The sequence below is a fragment of the Canis aureus genome, chromosome 28 (genome assembly GCF_053574225.1).
Source record: "Canis aureus isolate CA01 chromosome 28, VMU_Caureus_v.1.0, whole genome shotgun sequence".
In the NCBI taxonomy this organism is placed as follows: Eukaryota; Metazoa; Chordata; class Mammalia; order Carnivora; family Canidae; genus Canis; species Canis aureus.
The window spans coordinates 16,147,192-16,172,504 of NC_135638.1; the positions used below are offsets into that span (position 1 = coordinate 16,147,192).

The 25,313-nt window shown below is 35.6% G+C and overlaps 1 long non-coding RNA gene across 1 annotated transcript in view; it reads left to right on the top strand.

Moving 5' to 3' along the window:
• The window catches only part of LOC144300465 (uncharacterized), a 90,535-nt gene extending 65,732 nt beyond the window's left edge, over positions 1-24,803 (top strand). Inside the window, exon 3 of the long non-coding RNA XR_013367116.1 lies at positions 24,393-24,803. This is a non-coding gene — a long non-coding RNA (uncharacterized LOC144300465). The remainder of the gene's footprint in view (positions 1-24,392) is intronic.
• The last annotated feature ends 510 nt before the right edge of the window (positions 24,804-25,313 follow it).

A 25,313-nucleotide genomic window follows, 5' to 3' on the forward strand; every position in this document is an offset into this window, starting at 1 on the left:
TTATGATTGTTTTTGTATTTTGTCTCTATTCCTTTCTTCCCTTGCTCTCTTCTCTCATGATTAGTCGGCTTTCTTTAGTAATATAGTTGAATTTCTTTCTCTTTATATTTTGCATATATATTACCAGGTTTGATTTGTGTTTACCAATAGGTTTGTATATAACATCTTCTGCATATAGTAGTCCATATGAAGTTTGTTGCATATGCCTTGTTTTTATGGCTGAGCCACTTTTCCTTGAGTCCAGTCATCTGCAATGGCTCTCTTTGCCTCTTGTGGGCAGTGTTTTGTCCCTGTAGTGTTAATGGGTCAGTCTGGGATCATCTTGGGCTTGAGGTGAGTCAGATCAGGCATTTTCCAGAGACACAGTAGCTCCAAACTACAGAACTCTTTCCCCATGTTGTCCCCTGAGAAGTTTTTGCTGGTGGGTGGAACTTGTGATCAGATGAATTGTCTCCCTGCAGCTTCCCTGGGCCTGGTTATCTTCCTCTCTGGGACAGGAGTTATTTTGGGACAGTGCTATCTTCCTTTGGTACTGCTTACACTGCCAGGTCAATGACACCACCATGGATGGTTTCCAGCCAAGAGCATATTGAAGGGGACAGATCTGCAATATGCATGAGGCAGGACATATTACCAAATTAAGTGCTAAGTATTGGCACCTTGCTGGTTCCTTCAGGTGGCCCTGGTTTAAGCTGGGTAGCAGTTTGGAAAATGGCACCTGCCACCTCGTTTGTTCCCCACCTCTCCCAGAGCTGAGCCCAGTGAGTTTTAAAATTCTAGGTTTAAAGTCCCACTGGTTGTAAAAAGTCACAAAATTTTCAAAGCCAGTGTAAAAAGGATTCATTTTCCCACCTGGGCTCCCTGGTGTGATAGTATGATTTTCTCCCCTTTCTGTGTTGCTGGTGTCCCTCCCTCCCACTGACAGTCCTGTGGTCTGTTTAGTTCCCCCCTGGGTCTCTGCCCTTCCTACCCTCTTCAATGTGGACTCATCTCTACATTTAGTTGTGAAGTTTGTTCTGCCGGTTTTGGGGTCATTTTCTGGGTCATTTACACTGATGTGAGTGTTATCTAGCTGCATCTGTGGGACAAAGCAAACTTAGGGTACTCCTGCTCCACCATCTTCAACCTTGCTTGTGTTTTAGATCCCAAAAGTTTTGAGTAACTTTCTGTTTCCCAGAAAATTTCTTATTATCTAAAGTTTCATTATCCTTTTTTTTGAACTATTTCACCTTGACCCTAGTATATCAGCTTAAAGACTATTCCATGCAGAAGCTTCTCTTGACTTCACCAGGCTGATTAAATCTCCCATTATTTTGCACTCATTCAACATAATACACATCTCTGGGAATCCTCAACCTTCTTATATCAGAATTGTTTGCATGTTTATTTCCAGTAGAATTTAAGCCTCTGTGGGCAGACCCATCTTCTCCAGCGCCCCTCTCTTCTTTTCAATCCATAGACCAGCACAGTGCCTGATACAGTTAGTTTTGTCCAATGATGAAGAAACCAGAGAGATGACTGCTAATGAAAGACTGGAGGCAATTTTGGAACACAATAGACATTCAATTTTATATAGAATATTTCAGGCACATACTAAGTGATTGTTAAAAGTGACTTGTGTCTTCTACCTGATGACCTCAATCTAAAAATGTCTGAGATCTTCTGGTAGCCCCAAACATCTATCTAAATATGACTCAATATAGAAGTCAAAATACGATGTAGTGCTTTGCACTAAAGTATTCGATAAATGGCTTTGACCCATGGTGTGAATACATAGCAAGAGTAAATTAATGAATGAATTCATTTCCTCATAGTAAAAAACAAATGGCTTTTATATTCCTTTTCAGTTCTGATTTTAAATTGTGGCTCCCAGAGTCACATAACTACTAAAAGTAGTTTTAAATATACAATCCTGTTAATTTGGGATGCTTTATTATTTTTTTAACAGATGATTTTTATAAATATCCTTGATTTGTTGAGAAAAATAACATTTTCTGTGTGATGGTCTTTTCATGAATTTCTATAGAAGCTTCTACCTGAAATCTCTATCTTAATCTCTTTTTCTTTTTCTCTCTGGGGAGCCATTCTTCTAAAAGACCTACTTCTACTCGAGAAACAATTACATTTAACAAAGGACAAGGACTAATGCCATTACCATGTATATCCTTGTGCATCGACAACTAGAAAATCATAGTAGATTTATAAACAGTATTGCTGTTTTGCACTGTAGGAAACTTGCAATTTAGTCAAGATCCACATTTAATTCCTCTCCTTATATTCAGATCTCAGTTGTATTTTCTCCTTGGCATCTTTAAAAGCTATTTTATACAAAAGGATTCTATTAATAATGAATCAGTCTCCCTTTATACCTCACTATAACCCCAAGATTGCTTTAGATAGGTAAAGAGATAGGTAGCACCATAGATAAATAAAAGAAATAATAGCATTGTATCATATGATTTGTTACTGCATTGAAGATTATATCTTAAAACTTATGACAAGGAAGCTTTGAATGAGTTTCCAAGGTCATAACCTTATGGTGCTGAAAAATATATACATAAGATTCAGCGTTCTTACTTTATTTTTGTAATAAAATATTCTTTTTTTGTGAAAATAAAATAACATATCTCCTATATTTTTAAAAAGTCTGCTCTGATGATTGTATATGTATGTTGTGGAGCATGCTTCCATCAATAATATATATTACTTTTTCACAATGGATTTTATATTCAAACATCTTGATAAATGATTAAATTGAACATACACATTTTTCTTTTTTAAGAGGTTTGAGAACAACACAATGAAATTTTATAAAAATACTATTATTTAGTGACGTACAACAGCCTATTTTTATAAATATATACGTATATAGCTCATGTAAAATTATCTATACTAGTTCCACAGAGTACTGGAGAGGTACCATGGTGAAAAGTACAAAAATACTATAATAACAAGTCCAAATTTAATTTATTCACTTAAAATTTTAAATAAATATACCTTCTTATGATAGGTATCAATTCTGGAGATAACTATATGAGGAATTATAGAATTTTTTTCTGGAAATTTCTTGATATTTTAAAATGTGTTCTATCCTCAAAATCAAGACTCTATTCTGTTTCAAAACAGAGGTTTAAAATCATTATCTCCTACAATCTAGTAAAATATGGGGTAAAGGAACTGTGTCCAGGTCTTGGTATTTGCTTACCATGAAATTTGTGGGAACCCTGAATGATTCTTTCCAAGAATATTCGAAGGGGTGTTTCAGAATCAATCACTCCAAGTTTATCTTTTTCCCCCCAAAAAACTAAGGGTTATTTAAGGGCTAAATGGCTGCTATTCTTTGATGTTCAAATTTTAGGACAAAAAACGTATTTAACATTTTGTGTTCTCCCCCTTTCCTCCCTTAGTGATGAAATTAAAATCATAGGGAATTGGGGGAAATGTTGAATTCCTGAGATGGCTAACAGGTGGAAAAGTCATCCTAACAAAAAGTAAATATGCGCTTTTTATACTTATGGCTAACACCCTAGAAGAGTTGGCACTCTGTCCTACGGCAGAATAAATTAACACTGATGGAAACTTCACCCTTTGAACATCTCATTCTAAGTCAGTCTTGATTACCAGTTAGTCAGAAACTTCTAAAAATAAGCCCCAAAGTGGCAACCAATAAGTTGCTTATAATAAGTTGTATGGAGGTAGCAGAAACCTGTTTGCACTGAGTGTCTCAGGCGGGTAATGTGTGGGAGAGTTACTGATTAATCCCTGGATGGTCCCTGGGAAGTTTCCTGATTAACCAAATTTGTTGGTGCAGGGCGCATACTTCAGCTTTTTAACTGTGACAGCAGCTGGCAGCGTGCTACAAAGAACGGACGCAGTAATCACCAGCTCGCTCTGTGAAGGCCAAAAGGAAAACCTCTTTAGATGAAGCCCCGAAGGGTTTCATGCCTCAGAACTGCTAAGATTCTGCAGTTGGAATGATTTTAGGGAAATTTACCAGGAAAACTTCATTATGAATCTCTCACACACGACATCCCCCGAGAAGCTTATCACTGTTTGTCAACTGCAACAGAAGGCATAATGCTTTTTTATTAATAGGGTTCTCTTTTTTTCCAAAGGGATTGTTGTAAAATACCATGATTAATTGAAGATTTCTTTTTACTTCTGATTTGCCTGATTGACACAAGTAACCCTTATTAATTTCCCCAGATGCCTAAAGCAGCAGTGGCAAAGGAACACAAGACGATGCATTATTTATTCTGATATTCGGTGGTCATTTTCATCCTCATCACAAGTATTAATTTAATGAGGTCACATTATCATGCTGCCCACCAACTCTCACATGCAGAGTGTTGTTGATAAAACTGATTAAACTCTCTAGATTAAGCACACTTACACAAATTCATGTTCAGATACTTAAAACTCTTACCATGCATCATACCATGAATAATGTGTCTCCTATTACCAGTTGCATTAAAAAGTGATAAAACAAAATGACTTATGTCAAAAAGTTAGAAACTCTCAGCAAATGCATCCTATCTCTAACTGCTTGCTGCGTACAACAACTTGACAGTGGCAGCTTTAAATTTTAATGGACTTGATAAATTTTTGCTTCACTCATTTGTTTAGAGAGCATAATGTTTTTATTGATATTTTTTATAGATTTTAGCCTTGCAAGACTCAGATACAAAAAAACCGCGTGTCACTCTGGCAATTATATTTTGTTAAATGCTGTAGGTCCTACTAAAATATGTTATTAGTCTTTAATAAGGTATGAATTATATTTCCATCCATGGAATAAATTATAGATCTCTTCCGTTACCTTCATGGGCCCTCATGTTTAGCTAATTAAGTATACATACATTAGAAATATAGTACTTTAAAAAAAACAAACTAAATATTTCATTAAAGATAGACTATGGTTAATTTCTGATGACTAAAATTCATGTGGGTAATACTGTTTATTTTCCTCAAGTAGAAGCTCCAAAAGACGTGTTTCAAAATTTTCGGAGTTATTAGCCATAAATCAGATAATCTAGGGTTGTGCCGATTATCAGGAAAGTTTAAATCTTTATTTGAGGAACTTGGAAATATGGCTTCCAATATTTTTTAATTGTATCTATCCTCCATTCAACTCCCAGATTTATCAGTCTAAAAATACAGATCTAATCATATCACTTTGCTCTTATAAAACATTATTTGAACATTTTTTTGCCAGTGAAGAAAAAGTAATTCTCCCAAGGTATGACTTTTTTTTCTTAATCCCATGAGACTGTCTATACATTTGCCATTTACTCTTGTAACAAAAAGCTGTTGTTTACTTTTTCTCAATCAACCTAAACAGACCAGTTCATACATTAACCTCCTCTGTGACTCCTTACGGGCTCTCTCACAACCTGGTTTGTCTTTCTGCCATCAGTGCTCAAAAGAACCTTGAAATAGATTTTATATGATATCACTGCATTGTGTTTCTTTGTGGTGAGCTAGCACCGACTCTGAATTTCTCCAGAGAGAGTAGAACTGTGCATCTACAGCGTCCAGGACTGTGCCTGGGAAGGGTGAATATATGGATAACTGAATAAATAAATGAATTATTTCAGGCCATTGAACATCTGAAAACAAGGCATAAGACTTTTATTGAAATTTATCACAAGATCACACACAATTCATAGAATGAAGAGACTTAGCACTAATATGGAAACTAATAGGAGGCTGGCTGCTTCTTCATCCTCTGGAATGCTACAGTCTCCCCATTACAGGATAAATGGTTCCAAGCTTCCTGGTAGAGTCCAGATAAAAGAAAATCTAGGCTATCAATCAGTAAGAAAAGATAATCAGAAGGGATAGTGGGGCTGGTGATCTGGAACTATGAGCCATACTGGAGAATCCAGAGACCCAAGAACTCCAAGGCAGAAGAAGAGTGTGTGTCTCCTTTGTTCTCCCAGTAGTGTGCCTAAGCTCTCTTTCCAGGACCTAGTTGAAATGGAACAGGATCATCGGCTATACAAGGCAGCTGTCTCACCAGGCTACATGCACTGTAAAGACTAGAACTAGGTTTCTTCCCTGTCACTATTTCTCTCCCTCCAAGCTGATTTTGTTTTTAATGTATAGAAGAGCACCTGTATTTGTTGAAAAAACCATGTTGAATGTTTGCTAAGAGCCAGGCCCTGTTGAGACTCTTTTACGTCATCCTCAGGAGCGCCATTTGAGGTGGGTACTGTTCTTTTCCTCACCTTTTGTATGAAAACACGGAACATACATACATTGTCTATGTAAGCTAAATCAGGTGATCTTTTTATTTCATATGTCTATATTTGACTATTTTGTAAAGCTCCGAGTCATGCTACCCCTTATACCAATAGGTTCTTAGCTTCCAACCAATGTGCCCCAGTTATCTGTGGTCATCTTTAAGGAAAAGTTCCCATTACTCACCCATCAGTATGTATGCTGTGGTCCTCATACAGTTTGTGCTTCCCTTCCCTCCCTGCTTGTTACTTGTTCATGTGCACCGTTGCTGCCACTGCCCATTGTGAGGAGTGTCATCTCTGGATGCTTTCAAAACTTTGAATTCCCAGACCGACAAAAAGGGGCCAGGTTCAGAGTGGAAGGAAGGGAGAGGCTTACAGAGGGATTGGTGCCGTTCTTTCCTTTCACTGGCTAGCTGTAATCATGGACCCTTTAGGGGCTGAAACTGAAAAATGGATGGCAAGTAAGCAGACATAGATTTACACAATATTCATTCATTTAGTAGACATATTCTAAGTATCTACTCTGTTCCAGGCATTATTCTAAGCACTTGGGACATACTCCTAGACAAAATTGACAGCAATTTATACTATTATGCATTTACACCTATACTAGTGTCTTGACTTAGGGTTCATGGGATTCTGGTAGCTGGCCTCTATTGATGGTCCAGACTCAGTTCCTGGCTCTCCGACACACAGAGCCAGTATGTCTTATCAATTTCTTATCGATTTCTCTGTGCCTTTGCATCAGCAGCAGGCTCCAATTTTCTTTGTCTTACTTGTCTAATTCCTTCACTTGAGAAATTTAGTGTCACCCTTTTTAGATGATTTACCTCAGTTTCTACTTCTAGGATTCCCATAATTTTTACCCTGTTAACTCAAGAAGGGTGAAAGAAAGAAATTTCTAGAGGTGGGGTGACTATTTCTGCATGGATTTAGAAGAGAGAGGTCATGGTGACCCCAATGGGGGCTTTTTGTAAAGTCATCGTGAAAAAATAATCAAGTTTTCTCTAAATTTAAAAAGAAATATACTTAAAATAGACAAGTTATCAATTATTTGTCTGTATAATATCTATATCTATACAATGAGTAAATTGCCTACTTTTCTCTAGTTCATCAACTTCATATGAAGTTCTAAATGATTATAATTTGTTTTCATTTACCTCTTCCTACATAGATGTGGGAACAATCCAAAGTCTAAGAAGCTACCTACGTCCTTACCTCACATTTGTTCTGCAGTAATCAGCAACATAAAAATCTATTTAGAAAACTATAATTTGTTAATACATTTAATAATTGTCTATACTTCAAAAATATATATTTATATGTACTTTGACATTTATATATTATGCAAATGTTATTGCTTTTTTATATATTACTTAGGTTTAATTTTAGTGTAAATATCACTCAGGAATCAGTTAAGAGGTGCTCGACTGATAGTTTCCATTTGGAAGAATAATAAGGGTAATGAACATATGTTGAATATTTGCTATGTGTTAGGCACTGTTCTAAGTGGATTTACATTTTTTAAATACACATACAACTGTTCTATGAAGTAGGAACTATAACTATTCCTATTACAGAAATATAATGGAGAAACAGAAAGCTTAAATGGCATGTCCAAAGTCACAAAGTAAGCAAATGACTGGCAAGGAGTTGAAGGAGTTACAACCAGGCTCTGCTATTAATGTTACTCCCTAGGAGGATGTGCCTATAAGAATGTGTGTGTGTGTGTGTGTGTGTGTGTGTTGATTTTGATGAGAATATAACTTTTATTAATTTCAAACCTTTCAAAGTAATATCTCCTTTAATACTAAAATCACCATTTTTGTGAAATGTTTTACTCTGCTCAATGCTAAAAGGGAATCTCATAACTCTAACTATTCAGCATAAGAGCCCACAAAAAATTTGACAACTCATGTACTATAATATATTTATATTTGTTTTTCTATGTCTTGCCTCAAGTGGATTGCATCATTATTGATTTAATATAAGGTTATAGAGGTTGACTGGATTTTATCAACCACATACATAACTCTATCTGAATCTTGGAGAACAAAAGAATATATACATTCCTATTTCTAAAGCAAGTAGTGCATTGAATGGCCTTGAATTAATATTTGAAAAACTCTCTCTTTATCTTTGAAGAAGAGTTGGGATTCCAAGCGTCAGAGAAGCTAGGATTCAGATATGACTGAAAAAGTACTAAGGCCGACACACCAGTGACATATCATTGAATTTCAATGATTTATTATCATACGTTTGTAAGTAAAAGGTTATCTCAACAACAGAGTTGGTCCACGATCTGGGGCATATTGGAAGCTAATAATTTGACACTATTACAACTGACATTCGTTTTAGGTACACAGAGGAGAGGCTGACCACAGCTTGGGGGAGGTTGAGAAATGTATACCTACTCTCCCTGCAGATCCTACTCACAATACTAAAGGTCTTTAGTCAGCTGACCCATTCTCATCAGAATGTAATTTAGCTACTATCTTTTGTTTCTCAAAACTCCCCATGAGTGCTTCACCTTCCACTTAAGGAGCAAATGAAAATTGCCCTTTTATCTATACGCAAATATGTGTTTACACATGCACATGTACAAATATGAATATAATATATTATCTATCTATCTATCTATCTATCTATCTATCTATCTATATCATCTATCTATCTATCTATATCATCTATCATCACCTTAAAATTTCAAAGATATTTTCTGTAGTTCTTAACTTGGCTGATCTACTGCCTAATCATGCTTGCCTTTTGTGATGCATAAAATCCCATAAATGGCTTCCCATTGCTCTTAAAATGAGATTCATACTCTTCACTGCAGCCTGCATAGCCCTGCATGATCAGACCTCTGCTTGTCCCTCAGGCCTCTACTAATATGATTCTCTTTTTGGTCACCAAACTCCAGACACTTAAGCCTGTTTCCCTTTTTTAGATACTTTGAGCATTTTCTCATCTTCTAGCCCTTAAACATGTCTTTGCATCTTGTGAGAACTCACCATTGTTTGATTTATCAAACCCTTTTCATTGCTTAGGTAGGAATTCAAAGACCACATCTTCTGTGAGACCTTTTTAACCCATCACACAACTAGTTACTATAATGGGATAGTAAAAATAGAATTAATACTGTTTGAAATTGTGTTCACTCCTTCCCTTGTTGATTTATTTTCTAACCGCCTGGGATGGTTAATTTTATGTGTCAACTTGACTAGGCTGTGGGGTGTTCTTGTATTTGGTTGATCATTATTTCTGGGTATGTCTTTGCAAATATCTCTGAATGAGATTAACATTTGTATTAGTAAACTGAGTTAAGCAGTTGGTCCTCCTCCTCAGTGTGGGTGGGCCTCATCCAATTTCTTGAATAGAACAAAAGATGGAATAAGAAAGAATTCGTTCTCCCTGCCTGACTGTCTTTGAGCTGGGACATAGGTTTTCTCCTGCTCTTGAGCTACTGGAACTTATGCCATCAGCATTTCTAGATCTCTACTTTGTTGATTACAAATCTTGGACTTAGCTTCCATAATCACATAAGTCAAATCCTTATAGTATTTCCCTCATTGCCTCTCTCTACTTACATAGATATATGTAGGATATGGGATGTTATATATTGGATATGTGATATATATCACATATATCACATCACGTCCAATATATAGGATATATATTCTTTTCAAAGATGTTCAAAGAATTCCACATTTTTAAGATTAGTTTCCGTTTCCCTAATCACTAGAAGCATTATGATACTATTTTTAAAAAATCATTATCTAACCTGGCTTATTTTATTTATATTTTTTGTGTATGTGAACACGCCAAAGTCAATTAGTAAATTTTGATATAATATTTTAAAACTTTACTAGGATTGATTTTTCCCCCCTGAAGTCTGTATAAATAGCTTGGCAGGAAGTATCATGCTCAAATTTTACATGAAATATTTTACTACTTCTTTCCTTTGAAAATTCTGTAACTTCATTGAATGATTAAATCTACCAAAGAACATATTGCATGTAAAAATGTATTACAGTCTCAATGCCAGTAAAGGAAATCCTGCTTCCCTGTTCGCCTGCTGCAGTGAGTTCAGTGCTGGTATAAACATTTGACTCCCTGATGTCTATTTAACTGTAAATAGGAGCCATATGTTTTACACTGTAACAAAGGAGCTTCTTGTTCCTTGGTCTTTAATTAAAAGATAATTTCAACTGCAAAAAAAAAAAATGTCCTGTTGGTTCTGTTTCTCTGGACAACTCAGATTCCTATATGACCTTAAGTAGAATCTAAGCTTTGTGAGAGAAATACCTTCTATGCCTTAATCACAACTGGCTCCTTGACCCCTGGTGGAATGTTGACCACATAGTAGCTGTTCAATAAATAGTTGCTGACTGAATTAATGTTGTTCATGATTGCTGCAACTTTGCAAAATACTGTGGTTTCAAGGGAAGAGAAGTCCTTACCATGTACCTTACAATTCATAATGAGTTGTTCCTCATGGTCAGTCAGTCTTTCAAATCATCCATTCCTTTATCTCTGAAATAGAGAAAATAATGCCATGCTATTTATATTTACTTTAGTTCATTCAATATAAAATTTGAGGTGGTTTTAAAAACTCATGGTACTATGTTATTTTATAAATAAAAATTAAAAAAGAAAGATAAAGCACACAATCTAGGAAGAGGTAAAATGAAGGTAAAACTGGAAGATTCTAAGTTTAATAGCTACTTAGAAAACAATTTTCTATGTAATCTCATTTTTATTTTGACCTTTAAAATAATTCATAAATATAGTGGCTAAATAATAATAGTACCTGTCCCATGATATTCAGAATTTTTTTGGGGGGTGGTGGATGAACAATGTTGAATAAAATAATTTATGAGAATGGACTTTGCAAAACAATAAATACACATTTATTATTATTGGCACTACATATGGGTTTTTTGAATAGCCTTCTCCATATATTTTATTTCCTTATTTTATATTACTTACACAACTATATAATTTTATTTTACTCCAATTTTCCTTTTCATATACAACTGTGATATCTACCTAAGGAGATTATAGGAGGAACAGGAGTTTTCTATAATTGTTTTCTAGGGCAGCCTGGGTGGCTTGGCAGTTTAGTGCCACCTTCCGCTCAGGGCGTGATCCTGGAGACCCGGGATCAAGTCCCACATCAGTCTCCCTGCATGGAGTCTGCTTCTCCCTCTGCCTGTGTCTCTGCCTCTCTCTCTCCCTCTCATGAATAAATAAATAAAATATAAAATAATAATAATATTAATAATAATAATTTTTTTCTTCATGGGACACTCTTCATGCTTAGCATGTGATAGAATCTGAGAACTGCTATCAACACATTTAGAACTCAAGATAATTAAAAATTACAGAAGGGATTTTGTACATTTTGAAATATCAAAGACAGAGTTTATATCATTGAGAGAATGTTCCATTTTTCAGAGTTGATGTTTCCTTCTTGTTTGATAAAATATATTAATTTATCTCTCCAGTTTCATGAGTTGTTTAGACACCACTCATAATGAGCCCATAACCTTGTCCATAGGAGCACCCTACTACCACAAAGAGATGGTTTTTGCAGTCTTCTGTAGAGTTGGCAACTTGCTTCATGACTCAGAGGAGACTATCAACAATATGGGAACAAAAAATTGAAACACATGTTCATAATGTGTTTTACATATAAAGTGCTGCATACTTTAACTTATCTGGAAATCAAGAAAAAACTATCATGAAGTTTCCCAACATAAATGGCTTTATCATATCCACAAATCATGTAACTAAGAATAAGGGCCAAATAATTAGCTTTCAAATACACTTTTTCTTAGTTTATAACTAAATGAATCTTAAGTTTTTATTGGCAAGGGAAGTAAAATTCAACCCATACAAAAAACAAACAAATTTTTTTTTTGAAAATAAGTAAGAAATCTAGTTCTGATGTGTTAAGTGTGACTAGGAAGTTATATTCAGGATGCAAAATCATGTTTTTTTGTTTTGTTATTTATTTTTCCAATCTCTACCATACAAATTAAAATATATCTAATATTGAAATTTCTTACAATATCCCCCAGAAGAAAACATTTTTCTCTATGGATATATTATAGAGCAGTTAATGAAATCTCTACTAAAATGGTTAACAGGGACACCTGGGTGGGTCAGTCAGTTAAGTGTCTGCCTTCAGTTCGGGTCATCATCTCAGAGTCCCTGAGACTCTGTGAGCAGGTCTCACTGCCTGCTCAGTGGGGAGTCTGCTTCTCTCTCTCTGTCTACCCTCCCCTCACTCATACTCTCTCTCCCTCTAATAAATAAAATCTTTAACAACAACAAAAAAATGCTTAACAAAGTACGTCTAGTTAAAAAAAAGTTTTAAAAAAGAGCTTTTTAGCATATTATAACAACATAAATAGAACCTTAAGACACCAACATGAATTATATTTTTGAATAAATGTTAAAAATGAGAAAAATATCCTAGTGTATTTGAAGTAATTATGGGAATACATGTTTAAAACTAACAATATTAAAATCAACTAGTAACCCATCTAAAATTTAGACCTGCATTTAACATAAAAGATTTTTTAATCTTCCAAAACTGTCTCTTCGTTTACTGAATTACTTTTGGATGAAACTGTTAGAAAAAAAAATAAAAAGTCTACTTAAAATGGATGAAAGATCTAAATGTGAGACAAGAATCCATCAAAATCCTAGAGGAGAACACAGGCAACACCCTTTTTGAACTTGGCCGCAGCGAATTCTTGCAAGATGCTTCTATGAAAGCAAAGGAAACAAAAGCAAAAAAGGATTATTGGGACTTAATCAAGATAAAAAGCTTCTGCACAACAAAAGAAACAGTCAACAAAACTAAAAGACAACCTACAGAATGGGAGAAGATATTTGCAAATGACGTATCAGATACAGGGCTAGTATCCAAGATCTATAAAGAACTTATCAAACTCAGCAGCAAAGAAACAAACAATCCAATCATGAAATGGGCAAAAGACATGAACAGAAATCTCACAGAGGAAGACATAGACATGGCCAAGAAGCTCATGAGAAAATGCTCTGCATCACTCGCCATCAGGGAAATACAAATCAAAACCACAATGAAATATCACCTCACACCAGTGAGAATGGGGGAAAATTGACAAGGCAGGAAACAATAAATGTTGGAGAGGATGTGAAGAAAGGAGAGCCCTCTTGCACTGTTGGTGGGAATGTGAACTGGTGCAGCCACTCTGGAAAACCATGTGGAGGTTCCTCCAAGAGTTAAAAATAGACCTGCCCTATGACCCAGCAATTGCACTGCTGGGGATTTACCCCAAAGATACAGATGCAGTGAAACGCGGGGACACCTGCACCCCGGTGTTTCTAGCAGCAATGGCCACAATAGCCAAACTGTAGAAGGAGCCTCGGTGTCCATCAAAAGATGAATAGATAAGCTGTGGTCTATGTATACAATGGAATATTACTCAGCCATTAGAAACGATAAATACTCACCATTTCAACATGGATGGACCTGGAGGGTATTATGCTGAGTGAAATAAGTCAATCGGAGAAGGACAAACGTTATATGGTCTCATTCATTTGGGGAATATAAAAAATAGTGAAAGGGATTAAAGGGGAAAGGAGAGAAAATGAGTGGGAAATATCAGAAAGGGAGACAGAACATGAGAGACTCCGAACTCTGTGATAGGGAGTTATGGAGGCAGAAGGGAGTGGAAAGGGAGTGGTGGTGGAAAGGGAGGTGGGCGGGGGGTTGGGGTGACTGGGTGACGGGCACTGAGGGGGGCACTTGACGGGATGAGCACTGGGTGTTATGCTATATGTTGGCAAATTGAACTCCAATAAAAAAATACATACAAAAAAAAGAGACCAAATTGAACTTTGTATTGGAGACAAAGTTCCAACTACTTTTAAGTGCTTTCATTATGGGTAAAATGACCACCTGGTGCACTTTGAAAGGACACTCCGGAGATTGTTGGTAGGAAAGAAGACCCCTGTGAATCAGACTAATTTAGGCTGAGCTTCCTCTGGAAAAAAAAAAATCCCACCAATTTTTTCCTTGGAAATAATGAAAATGACTTTGTGGTTGTGTGAAGCTATAATTCTTCCGTGAGAAGTCAGAGTAAACATCTGATGGCAAAATTCATAAGCTAATCACTTTCGGTCTATTTCCTTTGGCTTCACCCTCTGTTTATATAGTGGTGTGAGGGTTTCAGTTACTGCTCTGTCTGTGAAGTTTAGCCCCGTTTATGTAGAGTAGCTTTAGAAAATAACAGAATGAGTATCCAGTGTCAGATGACTAATGTGCAATAGACAACTCTCTATGTAACTACTATAGGACAAAAGCTATAAATATCCATCCTTAGCAGTACCTTCCTTCTGTAAGACAGCAATATCTGACCACTGAGTGACCATGCCACTTAATGTCCAAACTGAAACACTTTTCAGAGTGAAAGTGGTTGGGACAAGAGTCATGAATCAGAAGAATCAGGCCAACTGAAACACCTTACTCAGGCAGCACTTTTGGATCACTTTGCTTTCCTCTTTCTCTCTTTTTTTCCCCATCAGTTTTCAACACTTCTATCTTACACTGTGTTTAATGGCTTATCTTCCTACCCGGCTGTCAATATCATGCTATCATTTACATTGGAGGTACAGGATTCAAAGCTAAAAATGTCAATAAATGTATTTTTGCAGATATGTACAGAGAAAAGTTCTTTTATACTCGGCAGTTATACTGAACGTGGAGCACTCTGGTCTTACACAGAGTCATTATCATCCTAAGATTACCACTTGTACCGAAAGGGTCACAAGAAGCTTTATGGCAGTAATGTATAAGATCTGAACTCTCTGATCCTTTTATCTCTAGAGAACATAATGTGTTTTTTTTTTACTGTAACTACTGAAATTATAGTCCATTAAAAATTAAGCATTTAACATAATCATTAGCAGCCATTTGTAAAGGATATAAGTGTCTAGCTACATTTCAAGACTGAGATATGAATTGTGTAATATACTAACTAAATGCAGAAAGTAGATATATTTAGTTTTGGAACTATAAAAAAATTAATGAAAATGATATTTATTAGGGAGCAGAAGTGACATATCTGACAATTTCACCAGTAATATTTGTTTTTGGATTGGACTCCTCAAGTGTCACACAGTTTTGTTATTTTGTTGGGGTTTTTTTTGTTTCCCACTTTATTGAGATATAATGGACATATAACATTGTGTAAGTTTAAGGTGAGCAACGTGATGATTTGATGCACATATACATGGCAAAATTATTACCACAGTAGGGTTAGTTAACATCTCCATCACCTCACATAATTACATTTGTGTGTGTGTGGTGAGAATATTTAAGATTTACTCACTTAACAACTTTCAAGCATATACTAAAATATTTTTAGTTAGTAGTCAACGTGCTATACGTTAGATCTCTAGAATTTATTCATTTTATTTATTTTTTTATTCATTTTATTATTGAAAGTTTGTACTCTTTGATCAAGAAATCTCCATTTCCTTTAATTAAAGCGATTGTGATATACAATACTACTACTAGTAAAACATTATTTAATATGTAAAAAATCTAGTTGGCTTAAAATCCATATATATGGATATATATGCATACACACACACACACACACACACATATATATATATATACACACATATATAGGTACACAAACACTTTATTTGGTTTCATGTCTACATATAAATGGAGTAAGAAGTACAGTTCTCAGATGTGGCCTCCTCCCTATTTCTCCTATTATTAACATTTTGCATTAGTGAAGTAAATTCCTTAGAATTGGTAAGTCAATGCTGATATAATAAATACTGATGTAATATCAGTAACCAAAGTCTATTGGTTACACTTGTGCTGCACATTCTATTAATTTGACAAATGTATAGTGACATATATTCACAATTACACTGTCACACAGAATAGTTTCACTGTCCTCCACCTGTTTTTCCAAAGAGTTCATAGTAATATTACCAATAATATTCACAATACTCAATGCAATTGCCTTTCCCTTACTTGATCTTCCAGCAATGTGACAATGAATCCTTGACACATTTTCTTTACTAGGCCTTTAAGATCACATATTCTCTTGTTTTCTTTTTCTATTCACTATTTCTCAGCTTTTGCTGGATTCTCCCCTTCTCCATCATCTCTTAATAGTGGTTTTTCCTAAGTAAGGCTCTTTCTTTGTTCCTATGTACTTCTTTATCTACACGCATCATCCTGGTGATCTCATCCAGTCTCATGATTTTTAAGAGCATATAGATGTTAATAATTTACTAATTTATGGCTCTAGTCCAGACTTCTTCCTCATAATCCAGACTCATATATTCAACTACTCCTTTGATGTCTCAACTTGGATGTAAAATAGATGTTTTAAATTAAAGTAACTGATGATGTTCATTCTTTAATCTGTTTTCCCAGCATTTTACGAATTCAGTTTGATGGCAAATCCATTCTACCAATTGCTCAGCCCAAGAAGCTTGGAGTCATCCTTGACTCCCCCATTTCCATCATATCCTATACCCAATTCATCAGGAAATCTTACCAGTTCTAACTTTAAAATACATCCAGGATCCAACCAATTTCTACTTCCTTCACTCCTAATACCTTTTTCTGTGACACCAAGATACATGGACTAAGATAAGCTCTTTTAAAAACATTAATCTTCATTTTGTTTTGTCCATTGATATGTCCCAAGCATCCAAAACAGTGCCTTACACTTAATGAACACTTAATACATATTTATTAAATGAATCCCTTATTGTGTTTTAATTTTCCCCATGGCTTTGACACTATTAATATTGGAAAAGCATATGTACATGGCATATGTACAGTCCAAGCATGCCATTAGTAAAGGACAGGAAAGATTATTGTACAATATCATTGTTTTGTTTTTTTTTTAAGATTTTATTTTATTTATTGATGAGAGACACAGAGAGAGAGAGAGGCAGAGACACAGGCAGAGGGAGAAGCAGGCTCCATGCAGGGAGCCTGATGTGGGACTTGATCCCGGGACTCCAGGATCACACCCCGAGGCAAAGGCAGGTGCAAAACCACTGCACCACCCAGGGATCCCCTGTACAGTATCATTGTGATGTATTATCCTGTATATATCACAATAAGGCAAATTAAGGCTGATGTTTTATAATGTGAACTATTTTTAAAAAGTATGTATGTATGTATTTATTTATTTATTTATTTATTTATTTATTTATTTATTTTAGAGAAAGAGAGAGAGTGAACATGAGCAGGGGTGAGGGGCAGATGGAGAGGAAGAGAGAGAATCTCAAGCAGACTCCACAGTGAGCTCATAGAGCCTGACCTGGTGCTCGATCCCATAACCCTGAGATCATAACCTGAGCCAAAATCAAGAGTTCATTGCTCAACTGACTGAGCTATGTGGGCACTCCTATAATGTGAACTATTAAAAGCAATGTGGGTATTCAGAGATAAGGGTAGAGGAATAGAAATAAACTGAGTTTCTAGATTTTTTCGAGGTACGTAAGAATTACGATCAGTCTCCATTACAAAGTAACACCTCTTATAATACCCTCAATTCCTTACTACTTTCTCTCTCTCTCTCACTTTCTTCTCTCTTTCTCTTTTCCCTATTTATTTCTTTCTATATGTATGTTTTCTACTGTTTCTTTAGGATTTACAAATGTGAAACATCTACTGGTTAATGGTATATTGGCAGTTGTAGTTAAGAAAAGCATATTTTAAATGGAAATGTTTACCATTTTCCTAAGAATAAATGCATAGATTTTGCCTGTATTTTAACTTGTAATTTATTACAACTCATTAGATATTTGACAAAACATGTAGGATTTATTTTTTTTTTAAGATTTTATTTTATTTATTCATGAGAGACACAGAGAGAGAGAGGCAGAGACATAGGCAGAAGGAGAAGCAGGCTCCATGCAGGGAGCCCGACGTGGGACTTGATCCCTGGTCTCCAGGGTCATGCCCTGGGCTGGAGGTGGCTCTAAACTGCTGAGCCACCAGGGCTGCCCTGTATTTTCTCTTTTAAAATTCATTTTGGGGCATCTGGAAGGCTCAGCTCTAAGAGGCCAGCTCTTGGTTTTGGCTCAGACCATCTTCTCATGTGGTGAGATTGAGCTTTGAGATAGGTTTCAACATCAGTAGGGAGTTTGCTTCAGGAATCTCTCCCTCTGCTCCTCCCCTCACTCATTCACATGTGCTCTCTCTCTCTAAAAAAATAAATCTTTTAAAAGAAAACACATTTTATGTATCAAGAAATAAACCATTTTGGGGGCACCTGGATGGCTTAGCCAGTTAAGAGTCTACCTTTGGCTCAGGTCATGGTCTTGAGGTCCTGAGATTGAGCCCTGCATTGGGCTCCCTGGGCTTCTTGCTCACTGGGGAGTCTGCTTCTTCCTCATAATATGCCCACCCCACTACTTGCATGCTCTCTCTCTCTCTCTCTCTCTCTCCCTCTCTCTCTCAAATAAATGAATAAAATCTTTAAAGAAAAGAAAGGAATCATTTTTTCAGGAGTTAAAAGTTCTTCCCACGTATCAAAATCAGATTCTAGGTACCAGAATGCTTGACTTTCTAGTCATCTAAGAGAGATACAGGAAAAAGGTTTTATCTCAGTTTAAGTATCTGGAGAGACAGTTGTTTTCTTCTTTAAATTAGGCTAGATGGGCATTTCCTTCCCTTCTTGTGTTATATGCAGCCCTTGGAAGTACATATCAGTGACAGATCACTGACACTACACAATATACAGAACATTTTTATAACTACTTACTTGAGAATTTCTAATTAAAGTTATAAAAGTAAAAATTCATATAGGTTTTATTAGATAAAAATGAAATTAATGACATTTTTCATAGCTCCAAATTTTAATTCAATTTCAAAATTAATTATAAATTTGGATTAATACACAATATAGAAAGATATGACTATTAGATGATTTTAGAATTTAAAATATTACAATAAAAGCAGAGAAGAAAAGCAGTATATTTTTCACTGTAAAATTATTTTTCAGACATAAATTTTAATAAATTTATTACTGATTACCACAGGTTATTATTGACCTTAGCATTGAAAAAAAAATTGTCACTAACACTTCAATCTCTATAATGTCTGCTATCTTGGAATTGTGTCCTCTCTCCATCCTTCCTTCTCTAAGTAAATGTTTATTTACATTGTGATAAAGAATCTGTGATAAGGAAGCCTACAAAATAATGAGTTAGACAAACTTAATAGACTATGTACATGACAGGCACTCTATTTGATGGAAAGTCTGGTCAATGTGAGTGTACATAAAATAAGCAACTCTTCCAAATTAGAGGATCTGGGAAGGTTTGCAGTATATTTCACAGTAGCCAAGATATGGAAACCACTTTAGGTGTCCATTGATGGATGAATAGATAAGGAAGACATGATAGATATTATTCAGCCATTAAAAAAAGGAAATAATCCTGCATTTGCAACATAGAGTATTATCTAAAAACAGCAGCAATGGAACTGAGTCTTGAGACATAAATAGAATTTGACCAGATAAGGAAGGGGTGAGTCTTCCTTGAGCAAAGGAAGTAGCTCTTGCTAAAAGAATCATGGCACATTCCTGGATTTCATCTTGGCAGTTTTGTACCATGGGAAAATAAGGGAGAGAAGAATGAAGAAGAGTTGTCAAAAGATAAATTTGGATGAGTAGGACAGGGCCAGATCATGAGGGTTTTTTTTTTAATGTTTTGTGATAATATATATTCTGAAGAAGGAGGTTAAAGTTACAATGAAAACATATTATTTTGTGACTTCTGAAGTTCAGGAATCCAAGGGCAACTTAGGTAGGTATTTTTGGCCCAGTGTCCCTCATGAAGTTGCTGTCAAGCTGTCAGCTAGACCTGCAATCGCCCAAAGTTTTGATAGTTGCTAGAGGATCCACTTCCAAGAAGTCTCAGATCTCAGTTCTTTGCCACATGGCTTCTCTCTACAAAGCTTCTTGTGATATGATAGTTGGCTTCCTTGCAGTAAGTGATTTAGGACAGAAGAAGAACAACCAAGATCAAAATCATAATGTCTTTCTCCTCTAATCTTGGGGGCAGCAAACCATCATTTCTGCCATATTCCATTGGTCACACAAACCAACCTTGGTATAAATGGGAGGGCATATGAAAAGTTGTGACTATCACAAGCAAGGGATCATGGGAGGACATTTTGGAGTTTGGTTACCAACGTCCTCAGGGACAAAATTAAAGACAGCGCAGGACAGATTTCGCACATTGGGAGTTGTTACAGACTGAATCATGTCTCCTCAGAATTTATAAGCTCTGATCCCTAATGTGACAATATTTGGAAATAGGGCCTGTGAGGAGGGGTCATAGGGGTGGGTCTGTAGTCCAATAGGGGTGGTGCTCTTATAAGAAAAGGAAGAAACATGAGAGCACTCCCTCTCTCTGCCAAAGGAGGACACGGTGAGAAGGTGGACATTTGCATCTCACTGAGAGTCCTTACCAGATACTGACTCTGCAATGTGATCTGGGATTTCCAGCCCCAGAACTGTGACATACAAGTTTCTCTTGTTTAAGCCACCCAGCCTGTGGTATTTTGCTATGGCAGCTCAAGCAGACAAATAGAGGAGGCAACTACAAAGAGGAATATCGCAGAAGCCAAATTAAGAATACATGTTGAGAAGGAAAATGTATTCAATAGCGTCGATTGAAAATTATGTTGTTTTCGGGAAAGTAGGTGAGTTATTTACAGAAAAACTAAGATTTTAGATCACAGTCACATGCTCTGCTTATACAAAGATAAATGTTTTTTTCAAGTGGTAGATCCCAGTTTGAAATCTTAACAAAAGTTTGAAATTCTTTTAAATTCCTCTTCCCCAGCTATTTGGCTTTTTAAAATTATTACATGGTGACTCTATGATCTACTAAATTTTAGAATGTTATGTATTCATTTGTGTATATATATTTTTTTTTCTCTGAAATTCTACGGTGTCATTAAATTTGTTAATTCCTGTCTCATTTATTCTGAGAGAAAAAGGTCTAAGCTATATATCAATTTAATGAAACATTCTCTTCAGGCATTAAATTCAAGTGAATATATTAGTTAGATTTTAATTATAAACAACAGGATACCTTTTGAAAATGGGACATTGTTAAGCCTATGTAGCAGTCTAACAACATTTGATGACCTATTTTTAAACTGATTTTAAAAATTAGCCAATTTTATACATTATAAAGTCTTCAAACAGACTAGTTGAATATTTTAAATGCTTTGATTTTCATTACATATTATACTTCTTCAGCTTACTGAAAAGAGGTAAAAAGCTTCAAACCACACCACTCTACTAAACAGCAGGTGTCAGCTCTAACTGCTTTGGAAAAATATTTAATGTATTCAGTTAATCGAATTCTTTAGAAAATGTTACAATCCTGTTCATTTGTCTTATGCAGTCCTTGTGGTAGATTTTCTTTCTTATTTACTGCACCCCATTACATTCTATGATAAAATTATATCTGTGATATTTCTGGTTTCCCAGTAAAATCAATTTTAGCCTTCTTCAGCCTTTCAATCATAATAAACCAAGTGCCTCACTAGTTCCATTTCCCGACTCTTAAAGTCACAGATCTTTATTCTGAGCATTCTGAGACTAGTTTGACAATTTTGGAAATTTTACTTGTCTCAAATTAACACACAATATGTGAGCTATCTTAAAGCTCCATAGATGGGTGTACATCAAAATATGAAAATGATTGTGTTTTTCTCATGAGTTTACGAAGCAGATTAAATTGAAGAAACCATTAAAAACTATAAAATTTGGTCTGCAGCAGCCTATACCTGAACGGTAGAGGCAAGTCACCATCTTTTGTATGTTTGCAAGTCCAATTAAATAGGCATATTTGAGGTAATTTATTTAAGGAGTGTTTGCACTTAGTGTCATCTTATGCCAGACTTTTGGATTTTTGAAGAAATCTTGTTGTTCAAAGAGTCATAAAATGTGAATTAGTTCTTCTCTAGAAGGCAGCCAAGCCTTTGAGGACAAAGTTGAACATAGCAACATCTACATGTGTGGTTCTTGGCTTTGGTGCTCAGTTTGTAGAAATGTAGCAGAATTTTTTATTTTACAGTGATGCCTTTATTTTGTAAAAAAATAAATGATGATTTTTAAAAAGATTTTATTTATTTATTCCTGAGAGAGAGAAAGAGAGAGAGAGAGTCATAGACACAGGCAGATGGAGGAGCAGGCCCCATGAAGGGAGCCCAACGTGGGACTCGATCCCCGCCAGGGACTCCAGGACCACACCCTGGCCCAAAGGCAGGCGCTAAGCCACTGAGCCACCCAGACATCCCAATGATGATTTTTTATGTTAGAATAGAGTGAGGGAAACTGAGGAAATTAACATGCTATTATAAGGTTATTTCAAATGGACACCTAACATGTAGAGTATCATTCCATTTATTTTAAAAGTTCTCTTCCTATTTCTGGTACACCGAAGGTGTGTGTGGCTGCATGTACTTAACTTATAGGTAAAGCACATTTCTTGTCTTATCAGAATAACGACCTGAAGACAAATTCATGGGGAATGTTAGTGGACTGAAAAGAGGTAAAACTGAATAATTTGGAAACTTTCAAGTAGGTTCAGTGAACTGAATAAGAAGCAGTGTTTCATCAGGAAATGAGCCTCACATGGTGAGGAGTTTAGACCTCCTATCTGCCCCATCCTCTTCCTGTAGAGAGTTAAATATAATAGTCTTTAAGAAAAGGAAGTTAAATCTCAAGGCTCTAGTAATGATTCTGAAGAAAGCACATCCTCCTCTACCCAACTGCCAACTCATTTTAGAATTATCCTTCACAATGATGAGGCTTAAGGGCAGGAAGGCACATTACCTTCCCTAAACACTTCTATTGTCTATTATCCACACTTAAAATTTCACCATTGTTATTTCATTCAGGTAGGTCTTGGAGGCTTTTAAAATTTATGTTCCATATAGAGGTTTTCCCTCTGGAATGCTAAAAGGACTAAAAGTTACCTTCTGAGGTAGTTTAAGTGAAGTAAAGTTTTAGATATTAGATACACACTGTTCTATCCATAATGCTCCTGAAAGACAAATTTTGTACTCAATATCAATATGATTAGTATTAGCTTAGCACATCAATTTGAATAAGGTTTAGGAACAGGTTTTGTTCTGTCTCCCCTCCTCCTTACTGAGGTGCATAGTAAACTTAGACAAAATCCAATTTCTGGATGGCGGAGAGTCCAGTAACTTTTATCAGACACTTAGAAAAAAAAAAGAGTGAGGGAAGTAGAATTTTCATATAGTACTCTTTTACTACTACTTTAGAATCATTTTAATATGCCACATCGCTCCAATTGCTCTGCCCATTTCAGAGAGTTCTACACAGATTCATTTCCTATGAGAAATATCCATTTAAGATGTGTGACATATTTACTTTAGTCAAGAAAAAGCAAAGCCCCACATATGTAAGTCTAAAGTAAATAGAGTGTGTCGGTGCAAAAACAATCAAACTTTAAAAAAAATGGTGACCTAAAAATAAAGTCGATTTTGCCTCTCGTTTTCTTTTCACTGAGTGTTAAAAAGACCCTTATTATTCAATTCGAAATGAGTTTTCCATTTTATTGATGAATTTTATGTTTGGATGGCAGGACATTTTCAAAGTCAATTCAGTCAAAATTCTGATTGATTTGGATAAATGTGAGTGTGCTATATTTACTGTAGGCAAATATGGTTTTTTGAATTATTATAATAAGGAACATTTGGATGCCAAATTTTGGTGCTGAAGCTTGTGGTTTCAAAGAAATATTGTATATACTAAATATTATTTTATTTCTAAAGATTAAAAAATTGCCAAATTTTTCATGATTAATTTACTTATTTCCCCAATAGTATACACCCTACTTATAAATGGGTATTATTAAAAATCTTAAACTTCAGTGAAAAGATTTTTGATATTTTTGTTATATTTTTCTTGGATATAACATTTTCCATTTTATTCTGGAGGAATGTAATATTTAAATACAGTAATCAATGATTATCACAAAAACTTAATAGTAAAAGGATATGGCATAGCAATTTGAATTTTTTTTAAATTTTTATTTATTATTTGACAGAGAGAATATAAGCAGGGGAGCAGCAGCAGAGAGAGGGAGAAGCAGGCTCCCCGCTGAGCAGGGAGCCTGACTCAGGGTTGGACACCAGGACCCTGGGATCATGACCTGAGCCGAAGGCGGAAGCTTAACCAACTGCACACCCAAGCACCCCTTGAGTATTTTCATATATATATATATATATTTTTTGTATCTCTCATTTTGCACCCATTCCTATTTCCAATATGCTAGATTATCACCTCTTTGATGAACTATTTAAAGGTTTAATTGGCCTCTCTCTTCTTTTAGTTTTTGTACTTCTTTGGCAACTTCTCTATGCTTCTCAGGAATGAGTCTTCATTGTTTTCTTGAAATCTATAAAATATAACCCATGCTCTTTAATCTGTCAATAAAATTTCCATCAATTTGTTTCCATTTACTTTCTAAGTTAAAGTATTATATCTCATACATATGCTGTTTCAATTGAGTGTGTGTGTGTGTGTATGAGTGTGCATGTGTGAGTATATGTGTATGTGTTAGTATTCCTGGAGAATATTTTTCCATTTTCCAGCTCCACACAAGTTTTTACATTATCCCAAATGTCTACAAATATCTTCCCCTTTCTCTTTACCTAATTAAATTTTTCCCATCCCTTATGTTAGAGTAACTCTTGTGATGTGCTATTGCACATAAACACAGAATCTCGGTGGCTTTAATACAACTAAGACTTTCCTCTCCTTCAGGTAAGGCTCAGGTAGTTCGGGTAGCTCCCCTCTGTCCTGTAGCTATACCACCTGGAGGAGCAGATTACTTCCAGGCTATGAGGCAGAAAAAGAGAATGATGGAAGATCCTGACTGACACCTAATTGCCCTCACCTAGAAAATACACAAGTCACCTCCTCCCTTATCCCTCCAGCATGGTTCCATGGTTCCAATCTAAGTAAA